Raw genomic sequence first — 9,432 nt, 5'->3', positions numbered from 1 at the left:
CAATATGGACATCAATTTCTATCCTGACTTCACTCCGGCAGTCCAAAAGCAGAGACTGAGCTTTCTTGGTGTTAAACGTCGCCTAAGGGACCTGAATCTCAAATATGCGATGCTTTTTCCAGCTAAGCTGAGAGTGGAGGTGGATGGCCACACGCACTTTTTTGATCGACCCGAGGTGGCCGGGGACTGGCTGGACACTTTGCCCGGAGATCGGGGCCGGGGGGGTGGGGGGGGGTGCGGTTGGTGGGGAGGGCCCGCCGGATCAGGACTGAGGGACTAATGGTAGGCCTTGCTCTGGACTGCGTTGTTGTCACTATTGACTGTTAGGGTAAGTTCCCCTCCTGTGGAGGTCGTGTGGGGTCTCTTGGGGGATCTCCCTCCTCCTCTGGGGGACTAGTTAGTTTTCTTATCTATGGGGCGACAGGCACACTGCACTTTGGGGGGGCTGTTTGGGCTCATGCAGGGGTGCAGGGTGGGGGGAGTTCTGTTGGGTTGGGTGGGTTGGGGTGGGGTGTGGTTCGTTTCTACCGCAAGGCAAACCCGTTATTGTATTGTTGTTTTTGAGATGCTCTGGGGGGGACAAATGATGGCTTCGTTATGTGATGGGGGGTAGGGATTTGACTTTGTTGTCCTGGAATGTTAACGGACTGGGTGATAGGATCAAGCGGGGTGTGGTCCTGCAGTATCTGAAACGGATTTCGCCTGATGTGGTCTTTCTGCAGGAGACACACCTTATTGGTAACTCCTTTTGTGCCATGAATCGCCGTGGCTTTCGCTTGGTGGCCCACTCGGGCTTCACATCAGGCTCACGGGGGGTGGGCATCATGGTCAAGACCTCGCTCCCGCTAGAAATAGACGAGGTGCGCCATGATGAGAGGGGACGCTACACTGTCTTGGTGGGGAGGATGGAGGGCAAGGTAGTTGTCTTTGTTTCTGTGTACGTCCCACCGGGGCTACAGTCCACCACCTTTGCAGATCTGGGACGCCTCCTCCTTGACCTCCCGGGGGGGCTTCTGGTGGTTGGGGGGGATTTCAATGCGGTGGCTTCTGGGACTATGGATCGTCATCCCCCTAGGGACCTCCCCCGGGCACAGGCGTGGTTAGCGGGCCTTTTAGACACACTGGGATTGGTGGACTGCTGGCGTTTAAAGCATCCCACCCAGCTGCAGTACACCTTCCATTCGGGTGCCCATGGTAGCCTCTCGCGGCTTGATTATGTCCTTGTCCCTGCGGCCTATGCTGGAAGGGTGGGAGAGGTGCGCCATCTGGCGCGGGGTATTTCAGATCATTCCCCGCTCCTATTGCACTTGGGTGTCTTCCCGAGGGGAGAGGGCAGGGCAGCCCCAATCAATGCTTGGTACCTGCGTGACCCCACTATTCGTGCTGACCTGATTAAATCATTGCAACGGTATTTTGAGGAGAATGTGGGGTCCGTTCCGTCGGCTATCTCCCTGTGGGAAGCCTTCAAAACAGTTCTCAGAGGGGAGGCCCTCTCCTTTATCTCCCATGCCCGCAGACGCGCACAGGAGGAGGTGACCCGGGTGGAGGCCGAAATTACTGAATTGGAGGGTGGTCTGGGGAGTGGGGTGACTGACGCGGCGCTGCATGTTCTACACCTTAAACAGGCGGCCTATAGGGCCCTCGTCATGGAGTCGGCCAGGGGCCTTAGCAGAGAGCAACAGGGGCGACTGTACGATGTGGGTGATAAGGCTGGCAAACTGATTGCGTGGTTGGATAAGAAGGAGAGAGCAAGTCGTGTGGTCCCGCTGATTGAGAGGATGGATGGTGTACGAATTACTGAGCCGGAAGGCATTGTTTCTTGCTTCGCGGATTATTTCCGCGAGGTATATTCTCCGGTCTCTCCCTGCTCGGAGGAGGATTCCCATGCCCTGCTGCGGGACATCGCGCTGCCCTCGCTTTCAGTGGAGGACAGGGATTCGTTGGATGCCGCTCCCACCTCGGATGAAATCGCCCTCGCCATACGCTCGGTCGCCTCGGGCAAGGCCATGGGCCCGAATGGCCTTCCTATCGAATTGTATAAGCTGCGACCGGATGTACTGGCACCTCACCTCCGCGCGATGTTCCTTGCGGCCCACTCGCGGGGCTCCCTCCCGCCGGACCAGCGTCTAGCTACCATCGTGGTTATCCACAAGGAGGGGAGACCGCGAGACCGGGTTACATCCTATCGGCCGATCTCGCTCTTGAATGCGGACCCTAAAATCCTCGCCAAGGTGCTTGCCAACCGGCTGGTCGGCGTGGTGGGCGATCTGGTCCACCAAGACCAGTCCGGCTTTATTCCCCATCGCAACACGGCCCTTAACCTGCGGCGCTTGCACGGGGTGCTCGCGCGTGTTCCATTCGTGCGGGAGCCGGCCATCTTGGCGTCCTTGGACGCCACCATGGCGTTTGACACGCTCGAGTGGCCGTACATCTGGGCGATGTTGGCGAAATTTGGATTTGGCCCGGGATTCATCAGCTGGGTCAAATTGTTGTACTCTGACCCATTGGCGCAGGTGGTGGTGAATGGTCGAGTCTCGGCCCCATTCGTGCTGGGACGGGGCACGCGACAGGGATGCCCCCTGTCGCCGCTCCTGTTTGCACTGGCCTTGGAACCCCTGGCGGAGTGGCTGCGGTGGCACCCTTCTATCCGTGGTCTCCGTTGGACCCCTGAGTATGAGGACCGCGTGTCCCTCTACGCCGACGACATCCTGTTGTACTTAGCCTCCCCGCGTAAATCACTGATTGTCCTGGTCGATGTTCTGCGCTCCTTCGGCCGTAACTCAGGTCTTGTCATCAACTGGGCTAAATCCTGTGTCTATGTACTTTCCGGGGAGGCTCCTGTTCTCCCGCGGGGCTGCTCGATCCAGATTGCCTCGCAGGGGTTTCGTTACCTGGGCGTCTATATTACGCTTGACCCGGTGGCCCGCTACGAGCGGAATTTGCTTCCCCCCCTCCAGCGCTTGAAGGAAGACATCGCGCGCTGGCGGCGCTTGCCGCTTTCGCCGCTCGGCCGGGCGGCATTGTTCAAGATGATGTTATTACCGCGCTTTCTGTACGCTCTCTAGAACTCGATGGACCTGGTCCCGGCGCGTTACTTCCGTGAGGTGGAGAGTTTGCAGCGCCGCCTGTTCTGGGACGGGAGGCCGCGTATAGCCCTGGCAAAGTTGACGCTCCCGTGGTATGACGGAGGGATTGCCCTCCCGGATATTAAGCGGTATTACTGGGCCTCCCAATTAGCTGCAATTAATCACGGCCTTTACGGGCCCGCCTTAAACCCGGCATTTGAAATGGACAAGATGCTCCTGCCCGGTGGCGATTACAATCGAGCGCTCTACACTAGCGTGCCCGATTCTCGCCTGACGGGACCCACGCGTGTCATGGTGCGAGTATGGCACGCGGCCAATGCAGCTATGGGATGGAAGGACCGTTTGACCCGGGCGTCACCGTTGTATGCGTCTGAGAGGTTGGGCTCCCTATGGACCTCGAAGGGCTTCGATAGGTGGGACACGATAGGCATTAGTACAGTGGGGGACCTCTGGACGAGGGGAGGATTCAAAACATTCGAGACACTGCAGGCGGAGTTTCAGCTGCAGGGCAGTGAATACTTTCGATACCTGCAGGTCCGCCACGCACTGGGTTCTGTCTTCCCAGACGTGTCCGCCATCCTGGAGTCCTCCCCACTGGAGGATAGAGTGCTAGATGGCCACATTCCGGACAGCACGATCTCCCTCATCTACAAGAAGTTGATTAATGACCGCTCGGGCTTACTGACTGGGCTCCGCGAGGCTTGGGTTGCTGATGGGTTGGAGCTGGACGACGAGGACTGGATTTCCGCGGTGGCCTCCCCGAAGGAGGTGGCCATCCCGGCTCGCCTTCGCTTCGTCCAGCTTAAGATACTTCACCGGGTGTACATGACGGGGCCAGGGCTTCTGCGTATGGGCTATGCCGAGGATGGACTGTGTAAGCGTGGGTGCGGTGCATTGGCGACTTTTTTACATATTCTGTGGGAATGTCCGAGGGTGGAGCGATTCTGGCGTGGTGTGCATGAGGTCCTGCGAGCGGTTACGCATGTCGTGCTGGTGCCTGAAGCGAGGAGATGCCTGCTGAATGTGTGGGAACCGACCGACTATTCGGTTCCGCAGACGCAATGGGTGACGCTGGGTTATATGATTGCTAAACGTGACATCGCTCAACTGTGGGGATCCCAGAGGCCCCCGGCAGTGTCGGCCTGGAAAGAACACATGGATTGGTGCATGTTCCGAGAGAAGGTGGTGTATGTGGCGCGGGGTAAGCCTGGGGCGTGGCTGAAGGTGTGGGGCCCCTGGAACGCCTACCGCGGGGGTATTTGCGAGCCGCCATTGTTGCCTCCCGCTTCACCAGCTCCGTCCCCCTAGATGACCCCCTCCCTCAATCCCGGGCACAGTGTTTTCCCAGTCCCGGACCTATTCCCCTTCCCCTCCTTCGATTTTAGTGTATGGTTCGGGTTCCCCATTTGAGGAGCATATGTTGTCACTTTCGCTCTCGGGTTGCCTTGCGGGTGTGGTTTTATGTTGTTGTGTTGTATAAAACGAAACCGTATTGTGGGCTCAGAGTCATGTGGCCCACGTTGTTGATACCTCCTGCTTTAGCGTCTCTGTAACGCCAAGTGCCTTATTGTATATATGTCATTTATTTCTGTCACTCTAGCGGCCGGCCGGAAGGTTGTAGGCCCATACCTGTATATATTTGAGATTGTAATAAACGGTTTCAAAAAAAAAAAAATAAAAAAAAAAAAAATTACTGGCAGTAAATTCATATAGAGGGGAGAATCCTTCCTCGTTTATTGTCCGGCTGCGTAACGACACTGAACTACAACTTCGTAGATATGTCACTTATGTGTGGGAAATCTCACACTTAGGAAAAATCAAACTGGATTTAGCGTTCTTATTGGACATAGATGTAATATTAACGGTCCCAAACAAAGAAAGACCATTGTGAATATTGACAGGAAGTGAGGATAATTGATGTCCAACTTTATTGTGATAATTATTTAAACAGTGAACCATTGCTTCAACAGAGCCCAATGATAGCCAGACAACTTAACGATCTATTTTAAAGCACACACCCAATATTCATAAAGAATAATGAGAACCTGGTGTGTCAGAGGAGCAATAAATAGATGGAGAAAATTTACGTAGACCATGGAGGTATTATTAGCGGTCCCATAAAGAAGGAAACCATTTTAGGTAATCACAAAGAATGGGGACAAGTGATATCTAACTTTATTGTATTAATTATTTGAACAGCGAGACATAGTTTTCAACGAAAACTAGTCATAACCAGAATAATCGAAGATCTATTTTGAAACACATCCAATATGCGTAAAAAATAATTTATGAAAAACTGGTGTGTCCAAGCAACAATCTAGATCACTTCTCATGGTAGATAGAATAAATGTACGTAACGAAGTTAGGGTAAAGTAGTGTTAACTATAAATAAAGCCCTATCCTTACTTACATTTCTTGCCACAAACTGAAAACGCCCTAATCTTACTTACATGTCTTGCCACAAACTGGAAACGCTAAGATATATCAGCACACTGGTAGCCTAACATGAACTCAAACGGTTTAGCATTTAAAAAGCTGAATGAGGCGGGACCCCATATGATTGGGATCCGGAAATACAGCGTGCTCAAAAAACTTAATGAAACGTGGCGGCCATCTTGAACTCCCTGTGTTCAAATGGAAAATATCATTGGAGATGTAATATGACATGGATTTGAAGCAATAGAATTATTTAAACAGCAGGATATTGCTTTCAACAAAGCCCATTAATAGCCAGAATGCTTGAAGGTCTATTTTAAAGCACACCTGATATTTGTGAAAACCGATGTGTCAAAAAAACAGACAAAATCACTGCTCTTGGTGGATAGAGAGAGCTTACATAACGAAGGTAGGGTAAAGTGATACTAACGATGAAGAAACCTTAACCCTACTTACGATTCTTGTCACAGACTGGAAGCGCTGAGGTCTGTCCACACATTAGGAGCCTAACGTGAACTCCAAAAAAATAGCGTTTAAAAAGCCAAAAAAGGCGGGAACCCATGTGATTGGGATCCGGAAGCGTAGCAGGATAAAAAAACTTAATGCAACGTGGCAGCCATCTTAGACTGCTTCTGTTCGTTTGAACAGCATCGTTTTGAATCATGATTTAAGATGCAACATGGCATGGATATGAAGCAGAAGACTCCAGACTTCATTGTTTTCACCTTGAAAATATCTGTGGCTGAACAGTACAGTCCTAAATTGAACATTATTTTAAATAAACAATGAACATGATAATTTATACAATATATTATCAACAAAAATTGTTATCAAAAAATGATTTCTTATGAACATAACAGCTATTTCATTGTGAACACAACAATGTTCATTGTAATGACACAAATGTATTTTCAGACAGCAAAACCTTTGTGTACAGAAACCAACTATATTTAGACTTACAGCTCACAATAAAGTTTTAAATACAATAACAATCGAACACTGATAATTTCAAGAGGCTTATCCACTCATAATGACATAAGATGTCAAAACAAGAACTAAGAATGAATATATTAAAATCCATGTATTTCAATTATGTTAAATCTTGGTCATCAGTATATTAGACAGTCTGATCATATACAGCATTTCATTCTTACGCCAAACACGCTAAAGTATGCCATTCTGTGGCAGAGTTCAGGCCCTGTCTAATGTTATCAGCACGACAAATGCAACGATTTTCTTTTATTGTGAGTATCAGATCGACATTGGGCTGTCTGATTGTGGATCTAACTACTTCAATCACCCACCATAGCATATCTTTCTCAGCATGTTTCATTTGGATATAGTGGTCAACAAGCGGTGCATTTTCAACCTTGCATCTAATTCTTGACTGATGTTGTAAGATGCGTTTTTTAACCATTTGTGTTGTTTTGCCTATGTATTTCAGGCCACAAGGGCATTGAATACAATAGACAATATTACTGGTATTGCAATTAGAGAAGGATTTCACCAAGAACTTCTCTCCATTTAGTTCATAAGATTTTGTATTGATAGTACTTGAGCATGCTATGCAGTTGCTACATTTATAGTGACCAATTACAGGTACAAGCTGTCTCATATTATCGACTATATCATGCTCTGGCATTTTATAAGCATGAACTAGTCGATCTTTTAAATTTGTACCTCTCTTGAAAGAAAACAATGGTTCTTTGACCAATTCTGGAAGTGAGGCCAACAAAGTCCAATGTTTTTTTATGATTTTTTTGATCCTGTTCGTAGCTGTCCCAAAAGTGGTGACACAGACCAACAGGGGTTCACTCGTTTTCTGTTTGACTTCTAGTAAAGCATTCCGATCGTTATACCAAGCCCTCTTAAGTGATCTTTTGAGTAGTTTGTTGGGATAACCGCGTGAGTGTAATTTTTCTTTACGTTTTTTGGCTTCAAAGAAGTAATCTTCCCTTTTAGAACAATTCCTCCGGAGGCGGAGAAACTGTCCAAATGGGAGTCCATCCTTGAGTGACTGCGGATGATGGCTGTCATATTTTAAAAGGGTATTTCGTGCTGTTGGTTTGGTGAATAAAGTGGTGTATAGTGTATTATCTATACCTACTTTTATTGAAATATCAAGGAAATTCATTTGTTGATTATCACAATCTTATCTGAATTTCAGATTTGGATTTCTGGAATTAATCCAATTGTGGAACTCAGTTAAAAGTTCCTTGTTCCCTTTCCAAATTAGGAAAACGTTGTCTATGTATCTGAGCCAGCATGTAATGTTAGCTGTAAATGGATTCAATGTATTGTAGATGTATTTCTTTTCAAAGTCGGATACATAGATATTAGCAATATCTGGGGCATAAACTGCCCCCATTGCGTCGCCCTTCAATTGTTGAAAGAATGTTTTTTCACACAGAAAAAAGTTCTCACAAAGTGAGATCCTTATGCATTCAATAATGAATTCCGTTGGAACTGCATGTGGTCTGGGTCTGTTGTTAAGTAGATTTTCAATGATCTCAAGTACTTCTTGTTGTGGAATATTCGTGTATAAGCTCTCTATATCCATGGATACCAAGAGTTCACACGAAGGATCAAAGAAATGGATTTCCACCACATTGATGATTGCTGTGGTGTCCCTGATATAGGTAGCAGTCTCAGTAGCAAAAGGACGGATGAAAAAGTCTGCATACTGGGCTAAGGGTTTAAGAATCGAATTACAGCCAGACACAATCGGTCTGCCAGGTGGTGTATTGGAATTCTTATGTATTTTCGGTAAGATATAGATTACCGGTACCGTGGGGGATTTGTTAATTAAGAAAGCTGCCTCCATTTCACTAAGCCACCCACCCTCAAGACCAATTTTGCTGAGTTCAATGATAGACTTCACTAGACGTGGAGTTGGGTTGTTGGGTAGTCTCTTGTAGTGAGACCCTACTGATAGTTGTTTCGCCATTTCGATGTTATAGGCCTCAATATCCCAAAGCACAATCCCACCACCCTTATCAGCAGGCTTATGATAATATCTGATAAAGCCTGAAGATTTCTTAAAGCCAGATGTTCATCTTTCGTAATGTTATGTTTGACATAGGCAGAAGTATTGAAAAAGTTGTCTATTTCTGTTATGATGGCATTTTCAAAAGTGATAACTTCTTTCGCTATCAATGTATTTGTCGGAAAAAAAGTCGAATGATTGTGTAAACCTGTGGTATCAGTATCTCGGGGTATATTTTTGTTAGCAAAAAAGTTTCTGAGTCTTACGGAGCGAAACAATTTATATAGCTTCAATTTGGTTTGAAAGTGATCATTCCGATTAGTGGGTACAAACGAAAGCCCCGCTGAAAGAACTGATATTTTAGCCTCTGAAAGTTGGTGTTTAGATAAGTTGAAGATTGGAATGGTTTGAGTTAAATTTACCATTCGTAATACTGGTTCCGGGTCTGTCGGAAGCCCGGTGTATATTGGTTCCGGAACCAACCTCTCTTTGTTGCTCGTTGTCGCCGTGATTGACCGGATCCTCTCCGATCCTGTCCTAAAAAAGATTGCCTAGATGTTGAAGGCTGTTGGTCATATACTTGTCGATAGGTGTTATCCGATGCCTGATCACTGTCAGTGTCAGAGTTGGTATCAGAAAAAGTCACCTTTTTACGTTGTTCTTGTCTTTGACCTTGATTGGGGCCGTGTGGTTGATAAAAATCTTTATTGAGATAAGGATAGGTTCTTTCTTTGCTGTATTTCCTAATATCTTTGTGTAATTTGTCTGTTTTCATGTGGGAATTAAATTCTTCGAAATCTTTAATGTTCAATGCAATTTTATCTAACAATGCTTTTGCATTAGTAATACTCGAATCAGTATTGATTTTGTTCTCTAAATTTTCAATTTCTTTAGAGAGCAGCTTGATGTGTTTAATAGCTTTCT

This window comes from Triturus cristatus, chromosome 6 (assembly GCF_964204655.1).
Source record: "Triturus cristatus chromosome 6, aTriCri1.1, whole genome shotgun sequence".
NCBI lineage: Eukaryota > Metazoa > Chordata > Amphibia > Caudata > Salamandridae > Triturus > Triturus cristatus.
The sequence above is the reverse complement of the archived record's forward strand: the minus strand, read 5'-3'. Positions refer to the sequence as shown.